Below are 17,026 nucleotides of genomic sequence, written 5' to 3'. Positions count from 1 at the left end.
TACTGCAGAGTAACTGAATCAAACGAGCAATCTATCATTTGTATGTAATCAAGCCATAACATATATTTCATAACAGGCATTCAAATGTCACACAGTAGAAGTTGTTGCTCTCCTTCCAAATACACAAGACTTGGTGGGCATGATGGGGTACACCTATAATCCCAAGGACTCCAGAGACTGGTACAGGAGGATTGCAAGGTAGAAGGTCAGCCTTAGCAACTTAGTGAGGCCCTAAGCAACTTACTGAGACCCTGTGTCAAAATAAAATATAATGAGGGCTGGAGATGAGATAAAACACCCTGTGTTCAATCCCCAGTACCAAAAATCAAAACAAAACCAAATACACAAACCTATGGAAAAAAGGATACTTGACTAGATCTTTAAAGAATAATAATAGTAAAACATTTAAAAATCACTCTTTATTTTGTTCTCTTATATTTTTTATAATAACTTTTTTTATTTATTTATTTTAATTTTTTTTTTAGTTGTTGATGGACCTTTATTTTTATTTATTTGTATGTGGTGCTGAGAATCAAACCCAGTGCATCACGTATGCTAGGCAAGCGTGCTACCACTGAGCCACAACCCTGGCCCTATTTTTTTTTTTTTTTTAATATTTATCCTCCAGTTTTAGGTGGACACAATATCCCCATTTTTCATTTCCATGTGGTGCTGAGGATCAAAGCCAGCGCCTCATGCGTGCCAGGTGAGCACGCCACCACTTCAGCCACATCCCCAGCCCCCAGCCTTTTTTTTTTTTTTTAATTCAGTATTGAGAAATGAACCCAGTGCCTCGTATGTACTAGGCAAGTGCTCTACCACTGAGCCACAACCCCAGCCCTCTCTCTCCTATATTCTTTTTTCTTTTTTACTTTGTTTTTTATCTTTATTTTATTTATTTATTTTTATGTGGTGCTGAGGATCAAACCCAGGGCCTCACACATGCTAAGCGAGTGCTCTACAACTGAGCCACAATCCCAGCCCCTCTCTTATATTCTTGAGGTCACAAAAGGAAGGCAATGAGGAAATAAAAGGAATAGCTTGACTACAAAAGTACTTAGTGAAGCCACCTGTAAACACACCTGTAATTGCAGCAACTTGGGAGGCTGAGGCAGGAGAATCATGAGTTCAAAGCCAGTCTCAGCAACTTAGTGAGGCCCTAAGTAACTCAGTGAGATCCTGTCTCTAAATAAAATACAAAACAGGGCTGGGGATGTGGCTCAGTGGTTAAGCACCCCCCCCCCCAAAAAAAAGCACTAAGTGAAGGACAAAAGGTAAACCTGAAAAAATAGTGTTCACTTAACCATTCATTCAGCAAATATTTGAGTGCTTCTTCTTCACAGATACTATCCTCAATAGGAGTGAACAAAACAAAACAAAAAAAGGACCCCAGGGGCTGGGGATGTGGCTCAAGCGGTAGCACGCTCGCCTGGCATGCATGCGGCCCGGGTTCGATCCTCAGCACCACATACAAACAAAGATGTTGTGTCCGCCGAGAACTAAAAAATAAATATTAAAAAAAAATATTCTCTCTCCTCTCTCACTCTCTCTTAAAAAAAAAAAAAAAAAAAAAGGACCCCAAACATCATGACACTTAAGCAGCAACAATGGCACGTTCAAGGCCAGCCTCAGCAACTTACAGAGGCCCTAAGCAACTTAGTGAGACCCTATCTCAAAAAACAAAAAAGGGCTGGGAATACAACTCAGTGGTAAAGCACCCCTATGTTCAACTCGCAGTCCCAAAGGGGAAAAAAAGGTTTTTTTCACAAGTATGGGGCAAATATATATTTTATATTAATTTATTTAGCATCTATCTCATTATGGTTGAGACTATCAATAATGGAAGAGTGTTTAACAGAAAGCTGAATTAAGCTCTCATAACAGACAACTGATTATGGATGCCCAGAAAGTCCCTGTTTCCATAAGGGACTAGACGACTCTAGTCTGAAATACAAAGAATATGAAAAAAAGCATCTGGACTGGCAGCAGGAGAGAAAAGACAGATAACAGGGAAAAGAAGTTTTTGTTGTAGAACAATTGAGACAAACTCTTCACATAGCTGAGAAGTTCACAGAAGGAAGAAAAATGTATTTTTCTTATAGAGACAGGCAAAAAGATGTCTAGACTTGACCATAAAGTCAGGTAGTAATGCAAACTGGGTGAGAAAACACAATAATTATCTCTAAAACTTGTAGTATATACCTTTGATGACCGATTTTGTCATTCATTCATTAATGACCAAGTGCCATGTTCTGGGATTCTTCAAGGTGCCAGGGACAAAAAGACTAATTAGAAATCCCAAGCAGCTATCATAGCAATTAATTATTAAGACCAAAAGGAAACAGGTATAGTTACAAAAGAGAAATCTAGCAGATGTCATTTAATCAAGTGTTTAAATTTAGTATCACCACCAGGGAACAACCTGACAACCCACTGCAAAGCCCTAAGAATGAAAGATCATCAGACAAATCCAAACCGTGAAACATCTACAAAACTTATCTAAACCCTTCAAAAATGTCAATGCCAAGGAGAAAGAAGGGAAAAAAAAAAAAAAAGGAATGGAAATCAAAACTAAAAGGATGACAACTGAATGCATTACGTAATCTCTTACTGATTCCTGATCCCCCAAAAAATATACACAGTGATATATTTTATACACATACACAATACATCACTAGGACAACTGGAGCAAATTGAATATGAATATGAACTACAAACTTCTGAAGATCTTGTCAAAAGACATACTCTTATTCAGAAGGTCTAAGCTTCTGCCTTCCAGGGAGAAGTAACATTAATCCTCAGATCATTCTTTAAAAGGTTTTACAGGCTGGAAGAGGCCTAGGCTCAATCCCCAGTACTATACACACACACACACACAAAAAAAAATGGGTTTTAGAGACAGGGTGCATGCCAATAATCCCAGTTACTCAGGAGGCTGAAGCAAGAGGATCACAAGTTCAAGGTCAGCCTGGGCAACTTAGGGAGCCACTATCTCAAAATCAGAAAAAGGCTGGACATGTACTTCAGTGGTAGAGCATTTGCCTAGCATACATGAGCCCCTGGATTTAATCCCCAGTATTGTCTCCCACCTCAAAAAAAAAAAAAAAAAAGCATCACATAATGTTATATCAAGTTCTTGCATGTGATAGTGGTATCATGGCCACATCCTTACTCTTTCCTCCCAAGAGTGACAGTAACTTAAGAGTGAAGTTTCATGAGGTCTGGTCTGGAGTTATTATTCCCTGCAAAACTGAAATGTGTTAACAATTGATAAATCTAGGTGAATTGGTAAATCGAGTGCTCTTTGTACTTACTCTTTCAACTCTTCTGTTAGGTTTGAAGATTTTTACACCTATCCCCCAAAAAAAAGTTGGCAGAAAAATGCTCACAATCTAGATAGGAATATAGTTACAAAATAACAGAAAATGTAGAATTCTCTACTAGTGCAAAACTCCGCTAGCACAAGTGGCTAGCACAAACAATGGAGTTCCCAACTAGTCAGGAGGCCTGAGATCTGACATTATTCCACAGAGGGCAGTTGTTTCAGGTTGTAAAGGACAATGACACCAAGAACACGGGCACTTTCCAGAAACCACTGTATGAGTGAAAATTAGGACAGGTAGTGAAAAAATAGCCATTAAGACTGAAAGATAAACTAAGAAATTAAGAAGGCATTAAAGGTTTGGACTTCATCCTTCCTAATATAAAAATATCCTCAACCCATTATATTCTCACCTCTAAAAAGAAAGAAAAAAAGAAAGAGCCAGGCGCAATGGCACACACCTGTAATCACAGCAGCTCAGGAGGTTGGGGCAGAAGGATCCAAGTTAAAGCAGCCTCAGCAAGAGTGAGGTGCAAGCAACTCAGTGAGATCCTGTCTCTAAATAAAATACAAAATAGGGGTGGGGGTGTGGCTCAGTGGTCTAGTGCCCCTAAGTTCAACCCCCAGGGAAAGAAAGAAAGAAAGAAAAAAATAAGGGTGGGGGTAGGAGGAGAGGAGCGCTTAGAAAGCTTTTTATCACTTGTAACAAATACCTGAGATAATCAAATTATAAAGTGAAAAGATTTATTTTGGCCTTAGATTTACAAATTTTAGTCCATAATTGGTTTGCCCCATTGCTCTGGACCCATGGCAGTACATATGGCCACCTAATGTCCAAAAAGTAAGAAAAAGTGAAATAGACCAGGTTCCCACAAATTCCCTTGAGGGTACAACCCCGACAAATTAAATAACTTCCACTGAGCCCCATCTCCCAATAGAATCAAGGTGGGACTCAGTCCCTAAGGAATACTCCAAATCCAATCTATAATAGAAACAAAAACCCATCACCAAAGACAAGTAGAAAATCACCAGATGGCACCTTCACCGCTAGAGCTGCATTTCCCCCAAGTCTATAGGATCTCTCCATACACAACTGTAGAGCTTTCCTCAAATTTTACAGCCACTAACCCAAGCACCCTCCCATTCCTCTCCCAGCCTATTCTTCTTGTGGCGATGACCACAGCTCCACCAAATCAGGTCCCTTGGAAGAAACTCCAGGGATCGTTTCCTACTTTTCCTCCTCCTCCTGCCTTGTAACTCAGCATATACATCACTCACCCTGTATTGTGTCCATCTACAACTAAAAAAAAAAAAAAAAAAAGATGTTGACAGACCTTAATGTATTCATTTATTTATATGTGGTGCTGAGAAATGAACCCAGTGCCTCACACATGCTAGGCAAGTGCTCTACTTTGAGCCACAACCGCAGCCCCTCGTAGGCAGTCTTTTAATAAATGTACTGTATATAAGCAAACCCCTCCCAATGTCACTGAGATACAGCAAACTAAATACTGCCTTAGACTATGACTCAATAAAGCTACCTGGAAAACATCATAGCTTCCACTGGTCTTAACCCAAAAAAGCTTAAATTTCTATCTAGGGTTGCCATCTTTCATCTCCTTTGATCTTTTTTTTCCCCCTCTCCCAAGGGATCAAGCTCACATTTCACTTTGCCACTTCTCTGCAAAATGACAGGTTTCTAAAAATATTTTCAAAGTCAGTCCAAAGCTTTTCTGAGAACAAGATGACTCCAGGTCCAAGGATATAAGAAAATAACAGGTAATTATAGGAAAACTTTGCCAATTTAGAAATCACCAGAAAGAGAAAATGCCAAAAACACTGATTCTTACCTCTCCCATTAAGCCTATGGCTTATTTGTGACACCATCATAGTTCATAAACTATGATTAAGAGTCTGAATTAATAATGAAATATTTAATATAATAAAATATTCAACACACTGTGAATGAATAGTAACAATGAATCTTTGCTTGGAAAGAAGGCATGGATTGGAGTCTGCCGTAAAGGGCAAAGGCTCCTATTCTTCACAACACACTAAATGAGTCCACAGGTCATGTAATCAAATATATACATAGGATAATAATGTCCGATTCATTTTACTATTACTCCTATTATTCCTACTCCCATACCCCCTCCCCTCCCAAAATACCTCTATTCTTCCTCATCCCCTTATTGTGAATTAGCATCCGCATAGCAGAGAGAACATTTGGTCCTTTTTTTTTCTTTTTTTTTTTTTTTTGTAGAGGGGATTGAACCCAGGGGCACTTAACCACTGAACAACATCTCCAGCTCTTTTTTGTAGTTTATTTACAGACAGGGTCTTGCTGAGTTGCTTAGAGCCTTGCTAAATTGCTGAGTCTGGCTTTGAACTTGCGATCCTCCTACCTTGGCCTCCTGAGCTGCTGGATTATACGTGTGTACCACAACTCCTGGCCAACATTTAGCCTTTAGTTCTTTGGGATTGGTTATTTCGCTTAGCATAATATTCTCCAGTTCTATGCACTTACTGGCAAAATACCATAATTTCATTCTTCTTTAAGGCTGAGTAATATTCCATTGTGTATATATGTATATATCAGTTTCTTTATCCATTCATCTGTAGAAGGGCACCTAGGTTCGTTTCATAGTTTAGCTATTGTGAACTGACCTGCTATAAATATTGATGTGTCTGCCATCACTATAGTATGCTGATTGTAAGTCCTTTGGGTATCTACGAGTGGGATGACTGGGTCAACTGGTGGTTCCATTTCAAGTTTTCTGAGGAATCTCCATACTGCTTTCCATAGAGGTTGCACCAATTTGCAGTCCCGCCAGCAATGTGTGAATGTACCTTTTTTCCCCACAGGAGGATCTCAAATTTGAGGCCAGTATGGGCAACTTAGTGAGACCCTAAGTAACTTGTGAGACCCTGTCTCAAAGATTACAAAGGATTGGAGTGAGACTTTTTGTGTTGGGGAATAGGGATATTAAAAAAAAAAAAAAAAAAAAAGAACAAAGAAAAAGAAAAGAAAAGAAAGAAAAAAGAACTGGGGCTATAGCTCAATAGTAGGGCACCCTGCATTCAAGCCCTAGTACCAAAAGAAGAAAAAAGAACTTGCCCTGTTCAGCACTCCATAATAGAGAGAACATAATTTTATAATATTATAAGTTAAGTAGGGCTGGGGATGTGGCTCAAGCAGTAGCGCACTCGCCTGGCCTGCTTGCGGCCCGGGTTTGATCCTCAGCACCACATACCAACAAAGATGTTGTGTCCGCCAAAAACTAAAAAATAAAATATTAAAATTCTCTCTCTCTCTCTCTCTCTCTCTCTCTCTCTCTCTCTCTCCGCCCCCCTCACTCTCTCTTAAAAAAAAAATAATAAGTTAAGTAAATATCCTTTATAAATCAACTTATTCATTAAACAAATGACCACGTTCAAACTCCAGGGCTGCAACTCATCATACTGAAAACTCCTAAGAGCATGTCATAATCATAATTCATCAAATAGACACATAATTGATAACAAATTAGCAATAAAAAACACTCCATCCCATAAATCTACTGTTTACCATAACCTAAGAATACATTTTAAAATGTATTTCCTTGTTCACCATGTGCTTACTGTGTAGGAGGAAAAGTGGATGGAATAGTAATATAATATCTACTTTCAAGGTATCTACAGTTTAGCGGTAGAAGAAGCTATAGGAAAAAATTCCATGACACTAAATTCGACAATGTTTTCTTAGATATAACATCAAAAATACTACGCAGCACTAAAAAATGACAAAATCCTGGAATTTGCAGGAAAATGGATGGCACTAGAGCAGATTATGCTAAGTGAAGCTAGCCAATCCCTAAAAAACAAATGCCAAATGTCTTCTTTGATATAATGAGAGCAACTAAGAACAGAGCAGGGAGGAAGAGCAGGAGGAAAAGATTAACATTAAACAGAGACATGAGGTGGGAGGGAAAGGGAGAGAAAAGGGAAATTGCATGGAAATGGAAGGAGACCCTCATTGTTATACAAAATTACATATAAGAGGTTGTGAGGGGAATGGGAAAAAAAACAAGGAGAGAAATGAATTACAGTAGATGGGGTAGAGAGAGAAGATGGGAGGGGAGAGGAGGGGGGATAGTAGAGGATAGGAAAGGTAGCAGAATACAAAAGTTACTAATATGGCATTATGTAAAATTGTGGATGTGTAACCGATATGATTCTGCAATCTGTATTTGGGGTAAAAATGGGAGTTCATAACCCACTTGAATCTAATGTATGAAATATGATATGTCAAGAGCTTTGTAATGTTTTGAACAACCAATAAAAAAATAAAATAAAATAAAAATAAATAAATAAAAGAGATGGATGAGGAAGGATGTTCTAAACCAGTGTTATTCAAATGTAGTCCAAGGACCAGCTATAACAGCATTACATAGGATATTATTTGCAATGAAAATGATCAAGACCTACCTCAGACCTACTGAATCAGAATCTTGGGGAGCATCAGTGGTCTGATTTAATAAGTCCTCAAGGTGGATTTTGATGCATGATAAAGTCTAGAAATGGATCAAATTTTGATTATTGGCAAGAGGCATCTTTATAGCTTGTGCCAAGGTGGGTTGTGAAATGTAATAAAAACTTAATTTGGGGCCATTTAAAATCCTTAATTGCTATCACAAGAGATTAAATATTCTCCTTTAGATATGATAGAACCATCAAAAGTGTGAGTGGGGAAAATAATAACATCCAGACTGTATTTTATGGAGATAAGTCTGTTTGAAATACAAAGATGCTTTTGAGAGGTGAGAAGGTAGAATATGCAAATTAGCTAGGAAGCTATTGCAACAGTTCAGGCAAAACACCATGAAGGCCAGAGCTAAGTAGTGTTTGTAGAAATTCAGAATAGAATCTGAGTGTGTGAAGAGTGTTAAGAAGAAGAGAATCAAATAAAACTTTTACTTTGTATCTAGAAGATGTTGATGCAGATAAGATTTTAGATAATTTGAGAAAATTATTTAAAATTTTTATTTTGCTCAATTTGTTTCTGACATGTAGCCAGCCGTCTAGGGTAATGAGTTTGGTTTGGCGATGATGTTGATACTTTTATGTAGTAATGTCATGCAAATATTTGGAAATTTGAGAATGGAGCTTAGTAAAGGGATAAAGATTCCACTGATGAACTTGAAAATTATCAAGATAGAAGTGAAAGCTGAATAATAATAATGATGATGATAATAATAATAATAATATCAATTGATGACAATTACAACAACAATAACAACAAAAACCATCAATGCCTATCCTGTGTCAGTCATTGTGAAAGGCACTTTACATACACAAACACACTTAACTTCCATAGAAAGCGAGCAAGATACTTGCTAATTTCACATTTATAGTGAGAATCTCAGGGCCAGAGAAATTAAGTAACTAGTTCAAATGTATAAAGAAAGTCAATGTCACAGCTAAGCTTCTAACACTGATCTCATTTCCAAACTATTTTGATTAACTATCTATGTTGACTAGGAAGGAAAATAGTAAAAAAAATAAATAAATAAAAATAACATCAAAAATACAACAGTAACAACAATAAAAATTGTACTGAATCAAAAATAAAAACTATTGGGTAGCCGGGAACAGCACGCCTGTAATCCCAGCAGCTCGGGAGGCTGAGGCAGGAGGATCTAAGCCAGCCTCTGCAAAAGTGAGGCTCTAAGCAACTCAGTGAGACCCTGTCTCTAAATAAAATACAAAATAGGGCTGGCAATATGGCTCAATAGTCGAATGCCCCTGAGTTCAATCCCCGGTACCAAAAATAAATAAGTAAATAAATAAATAAATGAAGTAAAAACTATTGGACTGGGTATGTAGCTCAGTGGTAGTATTCTTGCCTAGCATACATGAAGCCCTAAGTCTGATCCCCAGCACCATAAGTAAATAAAACTAAAAACTATTATTAGCCAGATGCAGTGGCACACACCTGTAATCCCAGCATCTTGGGAGGCTGAGGCAGGAAGATCATGAGTTTAAAGCCAGCCTCAGCAACTTAGCAGGGCTCAAGGGCAACTTAGCAAGGCCCTAAGCAACTTAGTAATGGTTAAGAGTCCCTGGATTCAATCCCTGGTACCAAAAAAATAAAAAACTATTGCCAAGAGTCATGGCACAACATGCCTATAATCCCAGCTATTCTCAAGGCTGAGGTAAAAAGATCTCAAACTCAAATTCAAGGCCAGCTTCACCAACTTAGTGAGATCTTGTCCCAATATTTTTTTTAATATTTTTTAGCTGTAAATGGATCTTTTTTTTTTTTTTAATTTATATTCAGTGCTGAAGATCAAATCCAGGGCCTCACACATGCCAGGCAAGTGCTCTACCACTGAGCCACAACTCCAGCCCCCTGACCCAATATTTTAAAATACATAAATTAAAAGTGCTGTGGGTACAACTCAGTGGTAGAGTACCCCTGGTTCCACTCCCAGTACCACCATCAAAAATAAATAAATAAATAAAAGTAAATAAATAAAAACTTGTGCAACAAAGGACACCATCAACAGAATGAAAAGGCAAATCATATATATTTGATAAAGCACTACCATCCAGAATACATTAAGAACTCTTGATATGCCCAAGACCCTGGGCTCCTGGCACTTCAAAAAACAGTTTTTTTACTTAAAAATGGATGGTTTAACCAGACATGGTGGCACACCTGTAATCCCAGCTAATCATGAGACTGAGGCAGGAAGATCTCAAGTTCTAGGCTGGGCAAATACTAGGCACCAGCAATTTAGACAGACCTTGTCTCAAATTAAAAAGGGCTGAGGATATAACTCAGGGATAGAATGCCCCTGTGTTCAATCCCCACTATGAGGGGTGGGGGTGGGGGGTGCTAAATAGAAATTTCTCCAAATGTATATACAAATGGCCAATAATTACATGAAAAGATGCTCACTCATTATTAAGGAATTACAAATAAAAACCACAATGAGGGGCTGGGGATGTGGCTCAAGCGGTACCTCGCTCGCCTGGCATGCGTGCGGCCCGGGTTCAATCCTCAGCACCACATACAAACAAAGATGCTGTGTCCGCCGAAAACTAAAAATTAAATATTTAAAAAAAAAAAAAACACAATGAGACAAACAGCCTCAATTCATCACAATGGCTATTATCCAAAAAAAAAAAAGGGGGGAGCTGGGGTTGTGGCTCAGTGGTAGGGTGCTCGCCTATTATGCATGAGGCACTGGGTTCGATCCTCAGCACCACATTATATAAAGATATTGTGTCCACCTAAAAACTAAAAAAATCAATATTTAAAAACACACACACACAACAACATAAATAAGTGTTGGTGAGGAAGTAGAAAAACTGGAATCCCTGATGCACTACTGGTGCTAATCCAAAACAATTCAATAGCTATTGAAAACACTCTGGTGGTTCTTCAAAAACACAGGCCTGGCAGAGGTGGCCTATGCCTATAATCCCAGCTATTTGAAATTGCAAATTCAAAGCTAGCAACTTAATGAGACCCTGACTCAAACAAAAGTAAAGGTCTGGAGATGTAGTTCAGTGATAGTGTGCCCCTTGATTTAATCTCCAGTGAAGGTGGGGGGGGGGGGGTGTTAAACACAGAATTACCACATGATCTAGCAATTCCACTTCTGGATATATTCCTCAAAAAACTAAAAGCAGAAACTCAAACAGGTATTTGTGTACCCATACATTCATAGCTGTATTATTCACAACAGCTGAAAGGTAGAAATAACCCAAGTGTCTGTCAACAGATGAATGGATAATGGAATATTGATATTCAGACTTTAAAGGGAAGGGAAAGTACCAGGTGTGGTGGCAGACACATGTAATCTGAGGAGGCTAAGGCAAAGGTTCAAGGACAGGCTGGGCAATTTAGCCAGACCCTCTCTCAAGGTGAAAAATTTAAAAGGTCAAGGGGAATGTAGGATGTAGTTCAGTAGTAAAGCACTTGCCTAGTATGGGCTAGGCCCTGGATTCACTCCTCAGTTCTCAAAAAAAAAATTTTTTAAAGGGGGAAAGGAGGGAATTCTGAAACATGTTACAAAATGAATAAACCTTTATGACAATGTTAAAACCAGTCACAAAAATAAATACATACATACATGCATGCATACATACAAGGGTTGGGGATATAGCTCAGGGGTAGAGCACTTGCTAGAATATGGGAGGGCCAACACAGGAAAGAAGACAAACAGGCAGAGAGATTAAAAACAATAAAAAACAGGATGACAGTTGGGAATGGGAAGTTATTGTTTAATGTGAATGGACTTAATGCCACTGAAGCATACACTTTAAGAGTATAAGTGGTTTATTTTGTTACATATAATTTGCCCCCCCCCACACACACACACAAAGGATAGTGAGAATGTCATGTGTCAGGTGCAAATTTTAGGATTTTAGATAAAAATTATTTTCAGCGACAGTGATCAAAGTTTCCATGCAAAATGCATGTTTGCAGGGTGCAGTGGCACATGCCTGTAATCCCAGCAACTCAGGAGACTGAGGAAAGAGGATGGCAAGTTGAAGGCCAGCCTCAGCAGCTTAGTGATTGATGCCCTGTCTCAAAATAAAAAGGGCTAGGAATGTAGCTCAGTGGTTAAGCACCCCTGGGTTCAATCTCTAGTACAAAAAGAAAAGAAATGGAAAAAGCATGTTAAGCTGGGTGTGGTGGTACATGCTTGTAGTCCCAGCTGTTTGGAAGACAGGTGAATCCCTAGAGCCTAGGAGTTCAAGGCCAGCCTGGGTAACATATTGGGACCCCAAGACATGTTCTCAAAAAAAAAAGAAAATAGGTGTAGAAAAAGGGCTAAGATGTAGCTCAATGGTAAAGTATCCCCAGATTCAATCCCCAGCACCATCAAAAAAAAGCGGGGGAGGAAATAGAATTTAGAGTGGGCCACAGTAGCTCTTGCCTTCTATTATCCTAGATACTTGGAAGCTGAAAAAGGAGGATCAAAAGTTTGGATCAGGGGGTTTAGTTCAGTAATAGACTGCATACCTTGCATGCTCAATCACCACCACTGGGGAAAGAGGGAAGAGGGAAAGTTCAAGGTCAAGTCTTAGCAACTAAGTGAGACCCAGTATCAAAGTCAAACAACAGGCTGGGGTTGTTGCTCAGTGGCAGAGTGCTTGCCCTAGCATGTGTGAGGCACTGGATTTGATTCTCAGCACCACATATAAATAAATAAAATACAGGTCCATCAACAACTTTAAAAAAAAAAAAAATCTTTTTTAAAAAGTCAACAATTAGGCCCAGTGGTAAACACCTGTAAAACCAGCAGCTCAGGAGGCTAAGACAGAAGGATCGAGAGCTCAAAGACAGCCTCAGCAAAAGAAAGGCACTAAGCAACTTAGTGAGATCCTGTCTCTAAATAAAATACAAAATAGGGCTGTGGATGTGGCTCAGTGGTCAAATGCCCCTGAGTTCAATCCCCAGTAAACAGACCCCCACAAGAAAAAAATATTGTAAAACGGGCTAGAGGTCTAGCTCGGTGGTAAAGCACCCCTGGCTTCAATCCCCAGTATACGAAAATAAATAGGGTAAGCAAAGAACAGAAAAGGAAGATATGTAAATTGGACACTGTAGAGAGATGATTTCATCAAAGATTATATCTGGGTGGAAGGAAAGAAAGAAAAACAGAACTGGAAATGATTTTCAATTTACAGAAAATAGCAATTTGATATTCCAGGCCCTCCACAATCAGTTCCCTCACTTACTAGTGTTCTCCTAGGAGTTAAACCCTAAAATAAAAGACCTCTGTTTCTGTTTTGTTTTTGGTACTGGGGATTGAACCCATGCTTTCACGCTAAGCTGCATCCCTAGCCTTTTTTATTTTTTATACTGAAAAAGAGTCTTACTAAGTTGCTGAGGCTGACCTCAAACTTGCCATCCTCCTGCTTCAATGTCCCAAATCACTGGAGTTACAGGTGTGGGCCGCCATATCTGGTTCTCCTTTTTTCAACAAGAATCTAATCTTCTCTCCTTGCCAAGTGCCACCCCAACAACTGAGGCTATCCGTTCCTGCCTTCAGGGAGCTTATGAGGCTCACTTTCTAGCAGGAAAGGCAAACTAGGACATTAATAAGGTACAGCACAAGACTGGGGTTGTGGCTCAGGGGAAGATTGTGAGGCCACGGGTTCAATCCTCAGCACCACATAAAAATAATTAAGGTATTGTGTCCATCTACAACAATAAATAACTTTTTTTAAAAAGGTACAGCACAATTAAAGTTTTCCTTAAAATGTTAGCAATAAACAACAAAAATGAAAGAACTAAAACTAGACACTAATTAAGAGCTCATGGGGGGGGGGAGTTAGGGGTAACACACAAAACTTGCATCACAGAAGAAACAATGTTACAAAGAAACCTAGCCATCCAATCCATACTTAAATCCTCTTTCATTCCTCCAAAATACTGCTCCTTTATCCCTACCATCTTTATTCCCTGCCATCTAAGTTCCTAGCTCAACTACCTGATTCCCCATGCATACAAATAAGTCTTCTCTAAGCATCAACAGAAGTTAAAATGGTTATTAGATCACAAAACTCCCTACAATGGTTCTTAACAGATTTAGAATAAAATCCACATATGGGCCAGAAGTGGTGGCACATGCCTATAATTTCAGGGACTTGGAAGGCTGAGGCAGGATGATTCCAAGTTGGAGGCCATCTCAGCAACTTAGCAAAGGCCCTAAGCAACTTTGTGAGACCCTGACTCAAAAATAAAAAATAAAAAAGAGCTGGGATGTGATTCAGTGGTTAAGTGCCCCTGGGTTCAGTCTCTGGTACCAAAAAATAAAATAAACATATGGCCCTCTTTGGCCTGACCTCTCTCTTTCCTGGCTATCTCATGTGAAACCTTCTATCTATCCCAAGAGTCCTAGGCTACAAGTCTCAAGGCCTCCAAACACATTAAGTCTCTCCTATCTCAGGCCCTTTACACCTGCAGAGGATCCTATTCCTGTCTAGATCTTCACCAACACACACACCATCACCACCCCCAAATCACAGGGCTGTCATGTCTTACCCTAATGATACTTTCTCAAAAAAATTCCAAGACCCTGACAGTTACTCTGAATCTCCACATCTGGTTTATGCCTCCTGAAGAGAACAGAGTCTCATTTTAGACGTGCTGAGTTTGAAAAGCATGTAGGATATTCAAAGAGTTCCCTGGGACTTAGATGACTACATGGATGAGGAGGAGGAGACATCTGTATTCAAAATGGACAGTTGGATATTAGTACTTAAGGTTAATGAGAGACTGCAGAGAGCAGTGATTTTCAACTGGGGGGAAGAGGGCACCCCTGATCTCTAAGTCAGTATGTAAAATGAGATGTTAACTAATGAAAGTGAAGGTGATGCCACATCAATGGTGTGGAAGACCAAAGGTATTCTGGATAGAATTTACATGGGGGAGGGAGGAAAGAATAGCCAAAAGTAAAGGAAAAACCTGGAAAGTGATACCACAATATCCCACGCCCTTTTATGCATCTCATAACTTTCTCCCTTCATATAAAGTTTTAAAACTCAAGTTCTGTCTGGTTCAAATACACCACCTCCCAAAATCTGCCTTTCCAGACACCAAAATAAACTCATCAGCTCTCTGTTGAGCTTCCACAAGTTTCTTCTGTTGTTAGTACTACATAAAATTAGACCCACACATCATAGTTTCTTATCAGTATTGCTATGGCTTTAGAGCAGTCTGTTACATCTGTGTGTGTGCCTCTTCCAATATGCTGTGAGCCCTTTAAGGGCAAAGACCATGTGTGCTCCCAAAAAAAAAAGGGAAAAAAAATTAACTTACAAAAATTCAAGAAGGTAAATAATTGAGCAGAGACAATGGATGATTCCTCCACTCTTTACAAATCCTGTTTCTTAAAACCGCCTGGATGACCTTTAAAAAAATCACTTCTAAGTACAAAGTATCCTTTCATCAAACCGCCAGCATTTCCTTCATCCTAAATATGAAATGGTTTTAAGTTTACTGGGAAACCTAACATATCTTTCCTTATTTTCTAAGTTATTATAAATTCCATACAAAACACACCCCCGAATGTTACAAAGACTCAGGAGGACACAACAGGGTTCCAATCCGGGATTGGAGACAACCGCTGCCTGCAGTATTGGGAAGCCACAGCTGCCGAGCCAAGCTTAAACAGTCAGTCAACATCCTTCCTGACCAGTTTTCTCGTGTTTTCCTCCCTCCCCACCTCCACCCCAGCGCGCGCGCGCACACACACACACACACCCACCCCTTCAAAAGTCAAAAAACAAATTCTCTAATGCCATTTCTAAAAACTAGGACTGAGTGAAATACATCCAATTAGGTAGAACAAGGCGATTGAGTACTTTCAAAGTAAAGGTTGATATGTACACGCCAAAGTCCATACGGGTGTGGCGCACCTTACCAACGAGACTGTCAGAGAAAGGGAGAACTTCGACTTTCAAATTCGCCCAGGCCGGAATTCGGGTCCTGCCAACGTCGCGTCCAGCGCACTGGGAAGTTTCCGTGGCCAGGAGGGGGAGGGGAGCAGCAGACACAAAACCAGACAACAATCACTTCCCTGGAAAACTCAACTGCTGGAACACACCCGCACAGGGACAAGGCGCGGACGCGCCACCAGAGGAAAGGCGGCTGGGGGCGCACCACAAGAACCCGCGCACGCGCCAAGGCCCCGGGAACAAAGTTTAGAAAACAGGAGAAACTTTTCCAAGAGGAAGCGCCGCCGCCGCGCCGGGCCAGCGGCGTCTCTTCTCCAGCCGCCGCTGCCCCTCAACTTCCCGACCACTGGAAAGCTCGGGCCCCGCACGCACAGTGCCCAGGCCCCGGGGAAGCGGCCGCCCGCAGGACGCCTGATCCTACCCGCCAGGAGCCCAATCCCGGGGGGCGTCGCCCAAAAGACTGCGCTCCGCCAGCCCACCACAAGGCCCGGCTTCAGGCATCCCGGCCTGAAGGGCCCCTTGCCCAGATGGGAACTCACGTCCGCGCAAAAGGGGGTGCGAAGAGTTACCTGCGTCGAACGGGACGATAGCAGGAGTCCAGAGGCGCGAAGCCGACGGCCGCCGCTTTGTCTACCTCCTGTCCGGCTCCGAGGAGGAAATGGGCCGCCCGGCGCACCCGCCCCCCGCCCGCGGCCCGCGCCCCGCCCGCCCTTCCCGGCACCTCCCTCCGGCACGCTCTTCCCGGCGCCTCCCCCTGCTGCCCCGCCCGCTTTTCCTGGCCTCTCGCGGCCCGCGCCGAGGGGAAGAGCTCTTACTGCAGGCCCGGACCCTCGGAGGACCTTTATCTTTTCGCCCCTGTCCCTAGAATTACTCATCTCGGGAATTTAGTGGGCGCTCAGGCCGACAGTGACCCCCGAGCGGGAGGAGGAGCGGTGACTCCTGGAACAGCTCGCTGGCGGGGGAGGGCTGGGGAAGGGCAGGTGAGTCAACTCTCGACGCACAGGTGAATCTCCGGGCGCAGCCCTGCTAGACCCCGCCCCCGCCCAGTGGCTGAAGTGCGGCTTGGCGTAGTCCTGGGCACACTCCTGGGGGAGTGTCACAGGTGTCCCCGAGTACTAGGCTCTCAGAAAAGTGCTCTAAGCCGACTCTCTGGCTTAAAAAAGGGGGGGGGGCGGTTTGTGGCTAAGTAAAAGACCCACAGTTTGAGGTGGAATGAAACTAGAAATCGACTCTCCCATACTG

General features: G+C 41.2%; 1 protein-coding gene across 3 annotated transcripts in view; it reads right to left on the bottom strand.

The window, feature by feature from the left end:
- Ctnna1 (catenin alpha 1) overlaps positions 1–16,468 on the bottom strand; it is a 184,932-nt gene extending 168,464 nt beyond the window's left edge. Inside the window, exon 1 of one of the 3 annotated variants that reach the window (XM_077800731.1) lies at positions 16,354–16,468. The gene's annotated coding sequence lies outside the window, so the exon portion shown is untranslated. Of the gene's footprint in view, positions 1–7,789; positions 7,811–15,750; positions 15,772–16,353 lie in introns of those variants that run through there. The other 2 variants (XM_077800740.1, XM_077800734.1) reach the window with 2 other exon arrangements.
- Between the last annotated feature and the right edge of the window lie 558 nt (positions 16,469–17,026).

The sequence above is a fragment of the Urocitellus parryii genome, chromosome 1 (assembly GCF_045843805.1).
Source record: "Urocitellus parryii isolate mUroPar1 chromosome 1, mUroPar1.hap1, whole genome shotgun sequence".
Lineage (NCBI taxonomy): Eukaryota > Metazoa > Chordata > Mammalia > Rodentia > Sciuridae > Urocitellus > Urocitellus parryii.
The sequence above is the reverse complement of the archived record's forward strand: the minus strand, read 5'-3'. Positions and strand labels throughout refer to the sequence as shown.